The sequence below is a fragment of the Mustela erminea genome, chromosome 2, assembly GCF_009829155.1.
Source record: "Mustela erminea isolate mMusErm1 chromosome 2, mMusErm1.Pri, whole genome shotgun sequence".
NCBI lineage: Eukaryota > Metazoa > Chordata > Mammalia > Carnivora > Mustelidae > Mustela > Mustela erminea.
In genome coordinates, this window is record NC_045615.1 from 32,000,680 (window position 1) to 32,020,593 (window position 19,914).

The window sequence follows — 19,914 nt, forward strand, 5'->3', positions numbered from 1 at the left end:
TGTTCTTTTGGTTTCTATTTCATTGATTTCTGCTCTGATTTTTATTATTTCTCTTCTCTTGCTGGGTTTAGGCTTCCTTTGCTGTTCTTTCTCCAGCTCCTTTAGGTGTAGGGTTAGACCTTTTTTTGTTTCTTGGCTTTTATTGCTATATATTTTCTTTTCAGGACCGTCTTTGCTGTGTCCCACAGATTTTGAACAGTTGTGTTTTCATCTTCATTCGTTTCTATGAATTTTTTCAATTCTTCTTTAATTTCCTGGTTGACCCATTCATTCTTTGTTAGGACGCTCTTCATCCTCCCTGTATTTGGGTTCTTTCCAACTTTCCTCTTGTGATTCAGTTCTAGCTTAAGAAAATTGTGGTCTAAAAATATGCAGAGAATGATGCCAATCTTTTGGTACCATTTGAGACCTGATTTGTGACCCAGGATGTGATCTATTCTGGAGAATGTTCCATGTGCACTAGAGAAGAATGTGTATCCTGTTGCTTTGGGATGGAATGTTCTGAATATATCTGTGACGTCCATCTGGTCCACTGCGTCATTTAAGGCCTTCATTTCCTTGCCGATCTTTTGCTTGGATGCTCTGTCCATTTTACTGAGGGGGGTGTTAAAGTCTGCTACTATTATTATATTGTTGTTGATGTGTTTCTTTGATTTTGTTATTAATTGGCTTATATAATTGGCTGCTCCCATGTTAGGGGCATAGATATTTAAAATTGTTTGATCTTCTTGTTGGACAGACCCTTTAAGTATGATATAGTGTCCTTCCTCATCTCTTATTATAGTCTTTGGCTTACAATCTAATTTATCTGATACAGGGATTGGCACCCCAGCTTTCTTTTGATGTTCATTAGCATGGTAAGTTGATTTCCATCCCCTCACTTTAAATCTGGAGGTGTCTTTGGTTCTAAAATGAGTTTCTTTATAGACAGCATATTGATGGGTTTTATTTCTTTATCTATTCTGATATCCTGTGTCTTTTGATTGGGCCATTTAGCCCATTTACTTTAGGGTAACTATTGAAAGATATGAATTTAGTGCCATTGTATTGCCTGTAAGGTGACTGTTACTGTCTATTGTCTCTGTTCCTTTCTGGTCTACTACTTTTAGGCTCTCTCTTTGCTTAGAGGACTCCTTTTAATATTTCCTGTAGGGCTGGGTTGGTGTTTGCAAATCTTTTAATTTTTATTTGTCTTGGAAACTTTTTATATCTCTTTCTATTTTTAATGACAGCATAGCTGGATATAGTATTCTTGCCTGCATGTTCTTCTCATTTAGTTCTCTGAATATATCATGCCAGTTCTTTCTAGCCTGCCAGATCTCTGTGGATAAGTCTGCTGCCAATCTAATACTTTTACCATTGTATGTTACAGACTTCTTGTCCCAGGCTGCTTTCAGGATTTTCTCTTTGTCACTAAGACTCAAGGTTTACTATTAGATGATGGGATGTGGACCTATTTTTACTGATTTTGAGGGGAGTTCTCTGTACCTCCTGGATTTTGATGCTTGCTCCCTTTGGCATATTAGGGAAATTCTCTATTATAATTTGCTCAATTATACCTTCTTCCCCCTTCTCTCTTTCTTCTTCTTCTGGAATCCCAATTATTCTAATATTGTTTTGTCTTATGGCATCAGTTATCTCTCGAATTCTCCCCTTGTGGTCCAGTAGTTGTTTGTTTCTCTTTTGAACAGCTTCTTTATTCCCCCTCATTTGGTCTTCTCTATCACCAATTCTCTCTTCTGCCTCTTTTATCCTAGCATCAAGAGCCTCCATTCTTGATCGCACCTTTTTGATTTCAGCTTGGTTAGATTTTAGTTCTTTTATTTCTCTAGAAAGGGATTTTATTTCTCCAGACAGGGTTTCTCTAATATTCTCCATGGCTTTTTTGAGCCCAGCTAGCACCTTGAGAATCGTCATTCTAAACTCTAGATCTGACATATTACCAACGTCTGTATTAATTAGGTCCCTAGGTGTCGGTACTGCCTCTTGTTCTTTTTTCCGTGGTGAGTTTTTCTTCTTTGTCATTTTATCCAGATAAGAATATATGTATTAGAGAATAAAATACTAAAAGGGTGGCAAAGACCCCAGAAAAATGTTTGCTAACCAAATTAGAAGAGACCCCAAATGGGAGGGAGAAGAAAGGGGCTAAAAAGAAATCATATATATGTGTGTGTGTGTGTGTGTGTGTGTGTGTGTGTGTGTGTATATTAGACTGGTGAATAGAGCCACCCACTTGGTTTTGGGTGCATTTTGGTCTCTTAGAAGAAACTACCTCCCAAAATTTTAAAGAAAGAAAAAACTTATGTATATACAAATATAAGGGTAGGAATGATGAAGGGATGGAATATGACTGTAAAGATGAAAATTAAAAAAAATTCTAAAAAAGAATTGATAATATAAGTTGGTTGGAAAGAGAAAGAAGAAGAAGAAGAAAAAAAAAGGTGGTGAAGGAATGTGCTTAGGATGGAGACTAGAACAAAGCCCTGTGCAACATTAGGGTATATTTTGATCTATTAGAAGAAATTGTATTCTAAAATTTTTTAGGAATAAAACCCTCCTATATGTATAATATGTATAATAAAAAATAAGGTAAATATAATGAAGGATAAAATGTGACTATAATAATGAGGGTTTAAAGAGATTTTTTAAAAGAAAGGAATTGTTAAGTTAAACTAGTTAAAAAATGTTAAAAGAGGGAAGAGGAAAAGTTAAAAAAATAGAATAAGAAAAAAATAAAATTAAAAAATTTTATTTAACTTTGCAAGACTAAAGGATCATGGGGAGAAAGCCATGAATTCCATGCATTGCTTTCCCCTAATTCTGGAGTTCTGCTCTTCTCCTTGATCAGTGAAGTTGGTCTTGGCTGGATATCCTTTGGGATCTTCTGGGGGTGGTGCCTGTTGTTGTGATTCTCAAATGTCTTTGCCCAAGGTGAAATTGCCCCACCCTTGCCAGGGGCCAGACTAAGAAATCTGCTTGAGTTTGCTCTCTTGAGTGTTTGTTCCCTGAATGCTTTCTGTAGAACTCTGGAGGACGGGAATGAATATGGCGGCCTCTCAATTCCAGCATGGATGAGCTGAAAGCTCAGGGCCCCTCTCCTCAGTGCACCCTCAGAGAAAAGGGATCAATCACTCCTGTCTCTCTGGTCTCTGGCCATGCTCTGGAATCATCTAGCCTGTGACTGAATGTTTCTGTCTCTGGCGCACAGCCCCAGCAGATTCCTGTCTCCAGAGGAAAAAGGTGAGTCTCCCTGCATCTGCCACTTGTGCAATCCCTGCTTGAAGAGCAGTGGTCCAACTGAGCTGTGGATCACTGTTTAAGGTAACCATAAGCTGAGAGCTCACTCCTCAGGTTCATCTCTGTAGTCAGCTTCCCTGCTCCAATACCTGGGAGCTCTACCACACTCAGACACCCCCGATCTTTCAGTGACCCTAGGGGTCCTGAGACCACACTGTCCCAGCGAGGGCTCCTCCCTGTTTAGCCTCTGCAATGATGTCCGTCAGTGGAGCAGACTTCTAAAAGTTCTGATTTTGTGCTCCGTTGCCCTGCCACTTGCTGGGAGCTGGACCCTCACCCCGCAGTCTATAGTCCCTTTGCCTTGGATTCACTTCTCCACACATCCTACCTTTCAGAAAGTGGTCAATTTTCTGTTCCTAAAACTGCTGCTCTTCTTCTCTTCGATCCCTTGTTGAGTTTGTAGGTGTTTGGAACGGTTTGATAACTATCTAGCTGAACTCCTGCGACCTGATGTCATTTCAGTCTGCTACTCCTCTGCCATCTTGCCTCTCCCTCCTCTTTTTTTTTTTTTTTTTTTAAACTCTGGCTGAAAAAGAACTTTTATTACTTTTATGCATGGAAAACTCAACAGCTATACACTTAGCCCAGTTTGGTGTCCAGTTCTTTAGTCTTTGCCTTTTTCAGCTTGGCAGTGCAAGACTTTGACTTTAGACCAAAGATGCTACCTTCCCTCATGACATCAGATCTCATCATATCTGTCATTGTCTTTGGTCCTTATAGTCCACCTTCTTAGCCAGAGCTCCTCTGTTCACCTGTGTGAGGGGGACAGTGGTGCAGATATTCCTGTGGACCAAACAGCCCAGCCTAACCTTTCTCTAGATAATGCAGTAGGGAAGCCTATCTTAAAGCACAGGGCAGACAGGAAGACAATCAGCTCACTGGGATCCACATAATGTGCAATCACTACCAGCTGAGTCTTCTTGTTTTCCATGAAGTTGGTGGTAGAACTAACCCCAGCTTTAAGAATAGGCACCCTTTTAGTGAGGACATCCCTTTTGCTGATAACTTTCTTCTGCTTCTTCTCTTGCTTTGTCTCTGGTCTGTATTTGTAGACTAGCTTAAGGCGTAGAGTAGCTGTTTGGCAGTCCAAGGTGTGTGAGAACTGGTTAATCACATCAGGAACCTTCAGATGTTTATAGAGAATAGTCCTTTGTTGCTGTAACCAGATGCAGAGGGGACACTTGACAAAGTGAGAGAGGTTCATTTTGGGCTGCATGTCTTGTCCAATGCAAAAGTTTTGGGACATTTCATCAAACTGAGGATGGACCACAATTTTTGTCTCTTGTTTCTTCATGGCAGCAGGGTCCGGGGCCACCTTCTTCCCCTTCACCTTCTTCCCTCTGGGAACCTTCCACAGGAGGAGAGAGAAAGTAAAAGGAATTAAATCTTTCAGGAATTGCTTAACTTTCCTGTTCCATTGGTGCTACTTTTATATGCATGGACTTTCATGAAATAAAGTTATTTATGTCATTGGGTTTAGGGTTGGTTAGACGGAAGATCTTCGTGCTAGATCATTAATTTTTGCTGGTGCTTTCTTTTCATAAATTGCTTTTCCCCAGTTCACTAGAATTATTGTGTCCAGTTTTTTCCAGCCCTTTTAGGTCTTCCTTCTCAGTTCAGTCCTGGCATGGTGTTCTAGTTATCATTATTTGTTCTGCTTTTGTTCACTACTTAAATATGAAAGTTTTATTTTTAGAACTTTCCTATTCTAGATCTGTGCATTCTCAGGGTTTATCTGTCTATACACATGGTTTAAGCCAGAATTTCCTGAAGTACGGCGTATGAACCACTGCTGGAATGCAATTATTTGGGGGGCTCATACTCATACAGTTAACTAATCCCATATCACATGATGAAAACTTCATGTCCACTTAATGCTTTAATCAAGTTAGGTACAAAATTTGAATATTGTTCTACTACAGGGTAACCACCCTTATTAATAGAGGAATGCAGTTCTTTTTTTTTTTTTAAGGTTTATTTATTTGAGAGAGAGAGAGAGAGAGTGAGTGTGTGAGCATGTGAGTGTGGGGAGGAGCTGAGGGATAGAATCTTTAAGCAAACTCCTGGATAAGCTTAGAGCCCCACATGGGGATGATCTCATGACTCATGAGATTATGATGTGAGTCAAAACCAAGAGCTGGATGCTGAACCAATTGAGTCACTAGAGTGCTCCCAGAGGAATACAGTTCTTAAGAGCAGAAATTTTGACAAACAAGGATAGAATCTAACACTGCATTTGCCTTTGTAGTTAGCTTTTACTCACAGCAAGTGATACTGACTTTCTGGAGATGGTAGTAGTATACATGTGTCCCTTAATTTATTAAAGTAAAAAAAAAAGGAATTTATTTAAAGAAAAACTTTAAGTAAACAATATATGTACATAATATGTGATACGCAGTGACAGTGGAATTATGAAGGTAGTAACTGTGGCATGAGAAAGACTGGAATTTGAGATATGGTACGCAAGAGATCTAGAAAACCACTAATGCATCTTCATCCTCAATTGATTTATTTAATGGTTGTCAATGAACTGAGCATGAGCTCTAAAAGGCACAGTTTGGATCTGCATAATAAAAAAGAATAACAGATGTTATGAGATGTAAGAGCATTGATTTGGAAATGATCTCAGCTGATTCTTCTAATTGCCTCAGTCTCTGTCTGAGAAAATCTGTGGGTGGCCCAAAGCAGTGCTTTAAAACTTTAGGTAGGGGATTCAAATTCACATGGAATATTTCTTAAAATATAGATTGTTCCCTTGTACCTTCAGAGTTTCTGATTTAGTAAGGCTCGAGAATTTGCCCTTCTGAGTTACTAGATCTTGACACTATGCTTGGTCTAAGCTAAGCCTTGGACAAATTACTTAGAATATTTTTGGGGCTCAATTTTCCAAGAAAGATTTTGGCTAAACAACCTAGACTTACAGAGTTCTAGAATTGGAAGCAACTTATCCTGTGTGTCCTAAAGGATGGTATGATTTTCTTGGCTGGTATTTGAGAAGATTTATATGGTATTTTAATTATTATGTACTTATATTAAGGTGTATTAGAAAACCACAGTGCATCAAACCTATGATATTACTGCTCAATAGGGGGCTTAATGTGAGTCAATAATAAATTTATTAAGTAAAAAATAATATGGGTTTCTCTTAGATTGTGATAGGGAACATGAATGATGGAATTGGGAAATGCTTTATCTCTTGACTGGATATCCATTTTATTTTTAAAGATTTTAAAAATTATTTTATTTTATTTTTTAAAATTTGTTTATTTATTTAAATAATTTTTAAAATTTAAATTCAAATAATTAACATATAATGTATTACTTATTTCAGGGGTACAGAGGTCTGTGATTCAGCAGTTTTAAATAACACCCAGTGCTCATTACAACACATATCCTCCCCAATGTCCATCACACAGTTACCCGATCCCTCCACCCTTCTCCCCTCCAATAGCCCTAAGTCTGTTTGATTAAGAGTCTCTTATGGCCTGTCTTCCTCTCTGGTTTCATCTTGTTTCATTTTTCCCTCCCTTCCCCTGTGATCTTCTGTCTTGTTTCTCAAATTCCTTATATCAGTGAGATCACATGATATTTGTCTTTCTCTGATTGATTTGTTTTGCTTAGCATAATACCCTCTAGTTCCAACCACGTCATTGCAAATGGGAAGATTTTATTTTTTTTGATGGCTGCATAATACTCCTGTGTGTGTGTGTGTGTGTGTGTGTGTGTGTGTGTGTGTGTTGTACCCCTCATCTTCTTTATCCATTCATCTGTCAGTGGACTTCTTTCCATACTTTGGCTATTGTGGACATTGCTGCTATAAATATTGGGGTGCAGGTAGTCCTTTGGATCACTACATTTGTATCTTTGGGGTAAATACCCAGATCTCCATTTTAAACTTTAGTTGCAAATAACCAATAGTTTATTGATTCCTATCCATGGTTTTAGTTCAGGCCTTCAACAACTCTTTCCTTGATGTAACAAGTGCTTCTCTAATTGTTTTTCCTTCTCATCCGTCCATTCTTCACACCGTTTCCAGTGACATTTCCCTAAAAAACAAACGTGTTACTCCTCTGCCACAAATTCAGCAGTCACTCAGAATAAAGTTCAAATTCCCTAGTACCTTACACAGGCCATGTAATCAGCCTTCTACCATCACCTTCTCTTCTTCTCCCATATCTACCTAAGATTTGCTTTTACCAAAGTGCTATACATGGTGGATACCTCTCCTCCTGCTAGGCCCCCATGCTTTTGCACATGCTAGTTCTCTGCCATAAGTGCATTTCCCCTAATATTCCATCTGACTGATTTCTGCTTAGTTATCAAGGCTCATCTGAATCCATCCCTAGGGTAAGAAACTGCACATGTCTGTCATAATATCTATCATGCTTTTTTTTTTTTTTAGATTCTAAAGTGTATGATTAGAAATTTTTCAAACATGACAAGAGTAAAATGAAAGTCCTCCTTCTCAGCTTTCCTCAACCTCACTCTTCTCCCTCAAGGTAACACTATTAACAATTTGTGTGTTTTCTAGATCTTTTTACCTGTATTTACAAACATACATATAAATAATGAAACCTAAGAATATGGTTCAGGAACTTCCTTTTTTTTTTTTTTTCATTTCAGATTTCATGGACATCTGTGTACATTAGAGCTTAAAATCTACCATTTGTTTTTGTTTTTGTTTTTTGGGTTTTTTTTTTGGTTATTGCCTTTTCTTTTTTTTTTTTTTTTTTTTTATTTTTTTTTATTTACTTTATTTTTTTTTTTTTTTTAAGATTTTATTTATTTATTTGACAGACAGATCACAAGTAAGCAGAGAGGCAGGCAGAGGGAGAAGGGAGGAAGCAGGCTCCCTGCAGAGCAGAGAGCCCAATGCAGGGCTTGATCCCAGGACCCTGAGATCATGACCTGAGCCGAAGGCAGAGGTTTTAAACCACGGAGCCACCGAGGCGCCCCATGTAATTGCCTTTTATTTAAGGAAAGCGACTGACTTTCATGTCTCCAGGGTTTTTTTTTTTTTAAAGAAATGTTAAAAAATCTTCATTTAATGCAGCAAATAATTTTTATCCTTATTTTATGTCCTTGAATAAAAAAAATCTACAGTGTTTTCCACTGTAAGAAATTTCAAGCAAAACTTAGTAACTGACATTTCTTGTATTATTTATGTATTCATTTATTTATGTCATCACTATTATGACATCTGAATTTCTTTTTGTCCTTATGACCCTCTGCCACATTTCTAGGAATGATTCTTTAATTTTTTATATTTGAATGAAACATTTGAATGTTTTAAAGTATTATTGAATTTGATTTTCACTGTGACTCTGAGAGCTGAGGAACACAGAATTATTCTTCTTTAACCAGGAGGGAGTTGAGGTCTGGAGAAAGCTGACTGACCATAGTCTGAGCATTCTGTCCTTCAACATTGACTGTGTCTATTCCTCACAGTCTCTTGCTTGCTCAGGACTCACCATTGTGATGTCCTGGCAGATATGCTTTGTATCTACACCTTTTGAGATATATATATATATATATATATATATAGTCTGTTTAGTTTTCTTTGGATGAATGAATTTACACTAAAATACACTAAAATGATGTCTTATTGTGGTACCCTACTCTGAGTCATTGTTATTGGAGTTGATGAATTACTCTAAATGAATGAGAATCACAGTAGGGACTGTTGGAGAAGATAGTTTTAATCCAAGTAGACTTTTTGGTGTACCCCAAACAATTTTATATTAAAGATTCTTTGAATTAACATCTCTAAGTTAAGTCATGCCTAGTGCTTATGTCTTTGGAGGACATAGGTAGCTTTTAGCACACTTTTTTTGGGGGGGGCATATTCTGCTTTATTTTTTTCCACTTTTGCCCCCTGTGATCCATTCCAGTCAATTTTTAAAGTAATTCTGAAAGGAAAGTCAGACTTGCTTAGTTTCTTTGAAAACTTTTCTTCAGAATAGCTGACAAAGTTTTTGAACTGTTGGTATTCATTTTTCATAATAACCCTTCATGAAAATGACCAAAATATTTTCAGAAAGTAGATCACTGGGGGACTTCTTTACTGTGCAGTTGCCACCTGACACTTGAGATCTCAATTTAATTCTGTGAACTGAGGTTTTTATTGCTACAGGGTGATTGGGAAAATTAATAACAATCTCCTCAAAGCACTTTGAAGTCCTTAGGGGCCATTTATTGTTTCAACAAGATAGTCTCCTTCTAACATGTACACCTTATTGTTTATGAAACAATGAGGGTCCGATGAAGGATAAGACTTGCCCCTTGCAAAGAGTTTGCCTTTCTTCCTTATATCTGCATGAAAACATGATTTTTTTTCAAGAAGGCTATTAGCATGAAATCTCTAATCTTTATTCAGAAAGATAACTTTTTTAAAAAATAAAGAACGAGGCTGCTTCTTTATCAGCTAAAAAAAAAAAAAAAAAATCCCTGTGGTGCTTTTAAATATATACAGAAAGATGGTCTGAGACTCTGGGAAGAAGAGAGCAGTGCCCTGATGGGAGGGAAGGAAGGTCAATAACATCTGTCCTCTGAATAGGGAAAGGGAGCTGCAGGTAGCATAAACAAGGGTCTGAGCAAGCTAATTAATACATGAGAGGACATCAGAAAATATCTCCTCTGGTTTGCTGTTAATGAGATTTAATGAACTTTAGAAAACAAATAAAAAAAGAAACTTCGGAAATTATCTAGAAATCGATCTTCTGGTTTCCTCTATTATTTCAGTTTGTGAACTAACACTCTTTAAATTATTTGCCTTATAATAATTATATTATTAGTAATATAAAGATGATCATGTAAAGGGTATCCCCCATGAGCTCTATGCTGAGCCTGTTTTATACTGATTGATTATTTTCAATACTTCACATAGACTTTGGGGGTAGGAGCTGTGATCCTCATGTTACAGATGAAGACCCAGAGTTTTCAGTACTAACATCCTGCTCAAGAAAGAAGAGCTGGTAAATGGGGGAGTATGAGCCAAACACATCCCCTCAAGTACTTATGCTTGTTGCCTTTTCCAAACTGTGGGCTGAGCTGCAATGTTCTTCATGTGAAATAAGCATAACAGAAAACCAAATTTGCAAATGAAGAATGACCCTTGGCATGCCAGGACTGAACACTCTTTGTAGCATTTACAGTAGTACTGATAAAGTAAATATTCCTGGGGCAAGAGTTTTGATATTTTACTGTATTCTCTGTGTTAGGTATCATTTAGTCAACCACATTTAATAGAGGTCCACTTTGTAAAACTGACTTAAATATTGTGTGCAGTTGTTAGGGAAATATAGCTGTGTTGAGATGTGATCCTGGGGAGCTGGGGTTGGGGAGAAGGGATGTAAAAGGATGGGATGAATGATTAGTGCTCTTCACATTTTATGTTGATGATTAGAACATTCTAAAAAATTTTTCTCATGACTTCTAATTTATTATTCTTTTTCAGCTTTAACATATACCCTCATTGATTTTATCAATTAACTACATTCTCCACACCCTCATATTTATAAATTAATTTTCTGAAATGTTGTACTAATTTGTACTTTGACCAGGAAATTTACCTCAAGTGGTTGTCTCTAAGAGTTTTTCTTTAAACCTGAAAAATTTCAAATACGATGCCAATTAATTACCAATACAACTAACAAACAAATTAGATTTGTGATTGGAGAAGACTAAAAGGGTCTTGATTCTTTCTTCTTGCTCTGAATTGAAACAGCTAATAGAAAACAACAGTGACACTGTTTTTGTTAAGATGATGCTAATCTTAGTAGAGAGAGTCACTTAACGTATGGTTTCACTTACTTGTGGAGCATAAGGAATAACACGGAGGACACTGAGAGAAGAAGAGAAGTGAGTTGGGGGAAATCGGAAGGGGAGACAAACTGTGAGAGACTGTGGACTCTGAGAAACAAACTGAGGGTTTTGGAGGGGAAGAGAGTGGGGGTTGGGTGAGCCTGGCGGTGGGTATTATGGAGGGCATGTATTGCATGGAGCACTGGGTGTGGTGCATAAACAATGAATTCTGGAACACTGAAAAGAAATAAAATAAAATGAAAAAAAAAGGAGATGCTAGTCTTTGTTTATGACTTTTTGTCTATAAATTTCTTTTTCAAAAAAGATATTTATATTACAATAATATTACATATTATTAAATATGACATATTTACTTTAGAAAATAGATATTGATTGGAATTGCATAAAACAAAGCAACATGTGGAAATTGCTTAATTTTACTACCTTAATCACTTTTAACTGAGTAAGCTGGTAATCTGAAATACCCTGTGTGACTTCCTAATCATTGCTGCCTGCACACCCTCCCCAGTTTCTATCTCCATTAGCTTCCTCTCTCTCCTATTTGTTTGCTCTGGTGGAAAGAACGCTGAACAGAAGGTGAGGAGCCATGAGCTGTGTTTCCAGTGCCATTTACTAACAGAGTGGCCCTAGGAGAGGCACGGTAGGACTGCAGTGGATTGTGAAGATGGTCACAGATTTATCGTCTTTTACATTCACACCCTTTGCTTATATCCTCCCACATTGACTCTGGGCTGGACCGTATGACCTGCTTTGACCCCTGGACTTGAGCAGATGTGACGTGCACAGAGACTAGCAATGTACTTGCACATTTGGCTTGCTCTTTTGCTGCTCTTGGAGCTCTGTGACTGTCACCTGAAGAAACCTGTGTTAGTCTGCAGAATGATGAAATACGTGTGGCACCGTCATCCTGCCCTCATGGCCAGACCCTGAGTGAGGCCATCCTAGGTCAGCCAGGTGCTGGCTGACTCATTGGTGGGCCCAGCTAAAATTATCTGAGCTAGCCCAGACAAGAGACCTGCCTTAGCTGATCACAGAATTGGAGCTCCATAAATGTTATTATTATTTTTTTTTTCCGCTAAGTTTTGGGCTGGGTTGTTCACAGCTAAAGATAACTAATGCAAAATCCAAATAAAAAACCCAAACAATGAATGGCAACATATCCCCTGCCTACTCCAGAACACTGTTGATTATATGAGATTAGAAAGAAATGATGTCTGCGATGGACAAAGCTTCTGAGGAACAGTGCCTAGGGACGCCTGGGTGGCTCAGTCAGTTAAACGTCTGCCTTTGGCTCAGGTCATGACCCCAGGCTCTTGGGATCAAGTCCCTCATTGGGCTCCTTGCTCCACCAGGGAGTCTGCTTCTCCCTCTTTGTCTCCCTCTTCCCCCACCCCTGCTCAAGCTCTGTCTCTGTGTCTCTCTCTCAAATAAATAAAATCTTAAATAATAATAATAATAATAATAATAAAGAATGAAGAACAGTGCCCAGCGCTGTCTTGTGTTTGATCAGCAATTGAATGTTCAGTGAAAAAATAAATGAATGGATAATAAGCTACACGGTTACAAGGTGGCAGTAGCAGCAGCAACAGAATAGTCAAAAATTTTAGATCCCCCAAGTAAGACATTTCATTTTTTTAAAATTTAAAATGTTAATATATCAGCTGGGTAGAAAGGATAAGAAAGAACACGACAGAGCAGCAATGCCCATCTGAGGTATCTAGGCTCTGGACACAGGACAACAGCCTGGATCCATCAGGCTTTTGTCACTATGGTCAGGAAGATAGTGCCAATTGCTCTCTTTCCCATTGGCATTAAACTTTTCCCAGTTACTTGGCTTTTATCTTCTTCTTCTTTTTTTTTATTATAGTGTATCTTGATTCTATCTGAATATCATTCCCATGACAGTAGTTATAATCTCCATAAAGAAAAACTTCTGAGAGCTAAGTTTAAAGGTAAAAGAGAGATTTCTAGTCTGTGGACATGCAAGGACTACATGGTTGGTAAAGCAGAATTATTCTAATGGGAGCAAATATTTTCTGAGTGAAACATAGTTAACCCAAAGGGGTCTATAAGGAATAAGTTTGTGTACTTTGATTTACAATTTTCTAGTGGGAAAATATTTTTTTTCAATCTGGTTATACTGTAAAATAAAGCCCGTATAGAGAAAAGCACACAAATCCTAAAAGTACTGTTAATTGAAAAATCATAAAGCAAATACTCATATAGTTACCACCCAGGTCAGAGATGGAGTCTTGCCTGCACACCACAAGTTCCTTGCTATTCACATTCTCCCCCTCACACTCTGTCCTTCACGAACCCTAACCTGAACCTGAACTCTAACCCCAACCCATACCTTAACCCTGTTAGGCTGACCACAATGCTTAATGATGGTCAAGTCCTTACTTAGCTTTATAGTTTTAGCACCTCTGCAGAGTTAACCACCTATTTGTGTATTTTTAAACACTGCAGTTCAGTTTTGCTTGTTTTAAATTTTATATAAATGAAGTCATTTTGTATATATTCTTTTGCATCTTGCTGCTTTTGCTTACTGCTTAATCTTGCTTCTTTTGTGTAGCTATAGCTTATTCAATTTCGTTGACAGGTACTTTTCCGTGCATGAATACACAAGACAATTTGCTGTTGATGGACACATCAGTAGCTTCCAACCTTTGGATCATGTAAGCAATGTGGCTCTGACTGTCCTTACACGTCTCCTCTTGCACATGCACACAAGTTTCTCAAGGGAGTGCACTTTGTGGGTCATAAGGTAAGCATATCTTCAAATTTAGTAGCAGAGGCCAAATTATTTTCTAAAGCGGCATAGCCATTTTGCCTGCTGCAAGTGTTCTCAATGATGTTCTCAATGCTCCTTGTCCTTTTCAGTACTTGACATTTTCAGACTTTTAATTTACTCTTATTTTTTCAGAAAAAGATTTGTTTATTTATTTGAGGGAAAAAGAGAAAGTATGAGCAGGAGGGGCAGAGGGAGAGAGAGTCTCATGAAGACTCCACATTGAGCATGGAACACAAGGTGGGACTCAATCTCATGACCCCGAGATCATGATCTGAGCCAAAACCAAGAGTTGACTGCTTAACTGACTGAGACACCCAGAAGCCCCCAGACTTTTAATTTTTGACAGTCTGGAGGGCTGGCAAATCTTCCTGTGAGATAAATTTGCATCTTCTCATTATTTATGAGGCTGAGCATTCTTTCATACATTTTTTAGCCATTCAGTTTCTTTTTTATGAAGTGTCTCTTATAGTCTTCTTTTTTTCCTACTCCTTGTGCCTTTTTCTGTGTATCAGCTAAAGCTGTAACTTCATTATTTTCCATAGGGATACATACTATTTCGAGAACCATCAAATAAAAGGAACATTATTTCTCCACTGTCCTGCCATGCCATCTTTGTTTTAAATCAAGTGCTCAGGTATGTGTGGGACCATTTCTGGATTCTTACTCTGCTTCACAGGTTTGCTTGTCTTTTCCTGCACTAAATGCTACATCTTCTTAATTATTACGATTTTATAGTCAGTTTCAATATCTGGTAGAGCAAGTCTTTACACTTGGTTTGTCTTCAAGAAAGTGTAAGCTATTCTTTCAGGGAAACCAGAAAGACAAGTTTGGAATCTTCTGGAATCATTCAAGCAAAAGATGGTGAGAGTTGGCATTAGGATCATGGGAATAGTGATGGAGGGGAGGGGCTGGTTTTAGACACTTCGGGAAGTAGTTGGAAAGAATGCCAAACCATTGTTTCTAAATGATGTAAGGAAATAGGCTTTGGTGTAGAAAGATTATATGAATATATCAAAGAGAAAATACCAAACAGATAACAGCTTCTTAAAAACAGTCTACCCACAGGCTATATGGAAACTTTTGCAACAGTGAAGTTTCAGAAAGAAAAAAAAAATCAGAAATTGTAGAGAATTTGAAAGAACTAGAGAGACCTACAGTTGATATGAAACTGATGATTGATGATAAATATATTAACAGGAATTATGCATGGCTCCACTTTGTTTAATATTATTGTTCTGTTTTTGACATTCCTAGCAATAAGTTTTTCAATTTCTACATCTGGTGTCTTCCAGGTAACTTGATTTGAGTTTGTAACATCGTAAGTCTTGCTGAAAATGCATTCAATATTTTCCAGTTGATAGTATCCAGCCTTTGACTCAGCCTGTGTTTTCTAACAAACTCTCTTATCATTTTTTTCTCCTATACTGAATTTTTTTTCTGATATATTCTTTAACAAGTTCAAGAGAAGCAGATCAAACAAAAGCTAGACTAGTTTGTTTGGATTTCATATTTGGTCCCATTTCTGTTAAGAGATTAATTAATAAGATACATATTAGTTTGTGACTGCCAGTTGATTATTAGAGAATTTTCATTTGCTTTGAAATGTAGGAATATTTAATGTAGTAATTACACAGTCAGGTATTTCACACCCAAGATCACACCTTCTATTTTTATTCCTTGGCCTTCTGAGTTTTGCTCTTTTGAAAGAAATGGGCCCTCTGGAGCATGACAAATTTGATTTAAAGGTATTTGCAATAGGATGTTATTTTCTGTCAAAAGCTCATGCAACTGTAGGTTCTCTCAGTTTGGAACTCATGGGCTTGAGAATTGCTAATATAAATTCTAATCTTAGACCTGTTGGCATGGCAAATATGGAAAAAAAACCCAGATAATTGCTCAAGAGGTATAGATTAAGGCTGCAGGACTTATAATTAAGACATTTTTGGACTTAGTGAATTATAACCTGATTTTCAAAAGCAATAGTGGCATTTGCAAATGACAAAGAAAAAAAAAATGATAGGATGTAGGAACAAATGCAACTCAGAACTCAGATGTGTGTGTGCGTGTGTGTGTGTTATAGGTGTGGGTGAGGAAGCTTGTTTTAACTTTTCGGCTATGAACATTCCAGAGTGAAAGATCAAATTTCTGAAGCAATGGTGGCAGGAAGCCCAGAGAAGAAAGAAGTAGACCTGAGTGCTCCCTAAGAATGTATGGCATGTTAATAAACATGCTTACAGGTCCAGTAATTCCACTTCTGGATATTTATCTGAAGAGAATGAAAACACGAATGTGGAATGATCTCTCTACCTCTAAGTTCATTGCAGCATTATTTACGATAGCTAAGATGTAGAAAGAACCAAAGTGTCCATCAACGAATGAATTGATAAAGAAAGTGTTGTATATTGCAGTAGAATATTATTCAACCACAAAAAGAAGGAAATCTTGCTATTTGCAACAACACAGTCAGATCTGGATGGTATTATGATAAATGAAGTACATCAGAGAAAGACAAATGTCATATGATTTCACTTGTATGTAGAATCTAAAAAAAAAAAAAAAAGAAAGAAAAATCCCCAAGTCCTCCCACCCCCAACAAACCCAAGGAACAAAAACCCTGAGCTCACAGATACAGAGAACAGACTGGTGGTTGCCAGAGGTGGGAGGTGAGGAATGGGCAAAATGGATGAGCTTCCAGTTACAAAATAAATAAGTCATGTGGATGTAATATACAACATGGTGACCATAACTGCATATTGGAAAGTTGCTAAAAGAGTAGACCTTAAAAGCTCTTATCACAAGAAAAAATGTTTGTAACTGTGTAAGGAAATGGATATTAACTGGACTTATTGGGATCATTTCACAATATATACAAATATCAAATTGTTACCTTGAACACTTGAAAATAACATGATGGTATATGTCTCATAAACTTCAAAAACAGAAATTAACATGCTTACATAGTATGAAGTGTGTCCTCGGGATGGGGATATAGCCCAAGTCACAATACTTGGACTCAGAGCTCAATCATATTTTTGGATGTGTCATTTCATTTCTGTGTCTTGCCTCCCCTAGAACAAGTTTGCTATGTATTTATAATTTGTTCTTTACTGCTTACTCAGCAATGAATTGAAGGAAATTCTTTAATTATCTAAGATCTGGTTTTGAATCTACTGCAGACCCCTGCTGTTCTAGGCAACTTATTCTATCTGCTTACTTTTCAGCATTCCCAAAATGGGTGTTTCCAAGCTGTGAGCCAGTTATATATTCCCGTGAGGAAAATGGTATTAAAAGTAGAGTTTAGTATACCCAACTACATCAAAGAGTCCGTAGCAGTCTGGGTCTAGCTGGGAGATAGAAACCACATAGTAGGTTAAGTAGAGGAAATCTGATATAAGAATTTTCAACTCTAATAAGGAAGTAACCATAACTACAAGTAACTTTATATAGTACCTAAGGCCTGACGGAGAAGACCTAAGGAAAGACACATGTGGAAGGAGTTCAGACTTGTGCTTTGGCCACCTGAGAGCAGAGAAATGGGCTGGCGTGGAGCTGTAGGCAAACATTAGGCAGCTCTGGAGTGCATGCACGTGGGGAGAGAGTGAGCCGCAATGCATGTGTGCGCATGCGCTCGAAGTCTGGCTGTCAGCAGGGGCAGAAGGCTTTCAGTGTGAGGGACGCACTGGGGATGGAGGGGGGTGGGTGAAGGTTTTCAGAAGAGCTGAGGATCGGTCACCCCCAGGCTAAGATGCAAAGGTTGTGAGGGACCATATTCTGGTCGTGTGGTGTGGGCAGGCTCCTTCTGGACATGGCAGACACCGACCTGCCTCCCGTACCTACGCTGAGAATTGCTGGAAGGCTCTTCCTCTTCCAGTGTCCCTTCAGCACCCTCTGTTGGGGAAGCTTGGTATCATACTCACCCTAAAGGCGAAGTGTTTAAAGGAATTCATGGGTGGTTTATCATAAAGCATTATATTCAGGGATGTGTTTGGATTTGTGAGGCAATAAAGTGATAAACAACACAGGGTCCAAGAGCAGTAAAGAAGGCCAATATCAGCATTACAAAAAACACCGGTGGCTGTTTTCCATCTGTGAAAGGAGAGCCGTTAAGAGAATGCTGGCACACAACCTTTTTTTTTTCCTTGTTGACAAAAGACTAAAAAACTTTGAAAAATTTTCAATATGTTATGGCATATTAATTTGTGCATTTATATAAAGTGAGGCAATTTCTTATGTGTATTTTTAAAGATAAATGCAAACCTTAGAGACAGTCATATTCAAATAAGCATGTCCAAAAAAACACAAGTAATAAAACATTCAGCCTCCGGAAAACAATAAAGAGGATGCAATTCATAAACCCTGGGAACACTTCTCACATCCGTTTTCCCTCTTTGGCATGATTCTCTGTCATATCATGTTATGTTGGAGACTCTCTTCTGCGACCCTCCACCCCCACGGAATAAGTCCTCTTTTTCTCTGAACCCCACGACTGCTCTGTCTCCCGTCATACTCTTTCTCTCTCAACTTTGTCTCTCTTTCAGTCTCTTCTATTTAATCTTTTTTTTTTTTTTTTTTCTTCTCCTTAGGTTTTCCTCTCTGGGTTCTGAGCTTCAGTTGTCCCCTGCCCACTTGCTAATTCAACCTTGCAAGACAGAGTCCTTGAACTAGTTTGTCAGAGGAGCTCCTCACAAGGCAGAGGCAGGAGGAGCAGCGGGAGGGGTGTCTCATTCTCTTCACTGAGGTGGGTGGGGAGTCTGGGAACATTAACCGATTATAAATCCTGTCCCCTTCACACTCTCTCCTCATCAATCTTTGTTGACTTCTGCGAAGAGATATTCAATATTCAATATTTAAATGTTCCTCTGGAAGTTCTTTGAATTTACAACCTAAGGCCACCCTATTCCTTCCCTTTCCTGGGCTGTACATCATTTCTCTTGATTCCTGGGAAAGGACAGCCAGGTGAAGTGTGAGCATGGACGCACCTGTGCGCATGCAAGCACGTGCACCCAAGTGCGCACATTCACACATCATTCTTCCTTCTAGAAGACCTTGAACATCCATATTAGCATTTAAATTCTTTGTCCTCTAATATCTCTGCTCCTTACAACTTGCAAAGAAAAGGTATTCTCTAAGTAACCGTATTCACAGTTCCGCTTTCCTTTTAGGCATTCTTCTGCATAGGTAAGCACTGGCTGGAGTTCCAGGAGCAGCACCTGGCTGGGCACTGAGATGCTCTTTGTGTGCAAACCTGCCATATTGGAAACACATGAGAACACAGGACTCCATGCAGAAAGTTTGGGCAAATTCTACTTACTTGCAAACTAAGAAAATGAAGTTGCTAGGGATAGTCTTACTAGGGTTAGTCATCTTAATTCATTATTCTTTTAGAGGTATATAGGATTTTACTGTTTGAATGGCAATCGGCCAGGATTTACTTTCTAAAGTTGGTAGTCATTATGAAATACCTTGTCTTCTTTTCTCTTCTGGAGACATAGTGAGATTGTGCTGTCTATGAATCAGGTGACTGGAAGCCAAGAGCTTCCAAGCCAGAGCATTTCATTGCCCCCACAAGATCAGGCACTCTGTGAGGGACATGTCCTGTAGGTAAGAAACAAGCCTTTGTTGTTCTAAGGTACTAAGTTTTGGGGATTTTTTGTTACTTAGCATAACTTCATGCTGTTTATGTAATTTACCTCATCTTGATCAATTCCCTAAGCATGAACATTTCTTCTTGCATTTAAATGTATAAATCTCTTGCATATAATGAAAAGTTTAAAGCTCTTTTAGACTATTAAGGAAGTGCATATTAAACAGGCAAAGAGTTTCTTGTTAGTTCTACTTAATTTTAGCTCTTACAAATTGAAGATAGCTAACTTAAAGTGCACTCTGTGTTGATACTAGTTTTTACGTGTATTTGGTATAACTGAAATAACTGATCTAGAGATACCTCAGAATCTTGGTAAATTGTGGAAATGGATAACTCTTGTTATAAATTTATTTCA

At 38.0% G+C, this 19,914-nt stretch overlaps 1 pseudogene; it reads right to left on the minus strand.

Moving 5' to 3' along the window:
- Positions 1–3,976: 3,976 nt before the first annotated feature.
- LOC116582020 lies at positions 3,977–19,167 on the minus strand (annotated as a pseudogene).
- Positions 19,168–19,914: the final 747 nt, after the last annotated feature.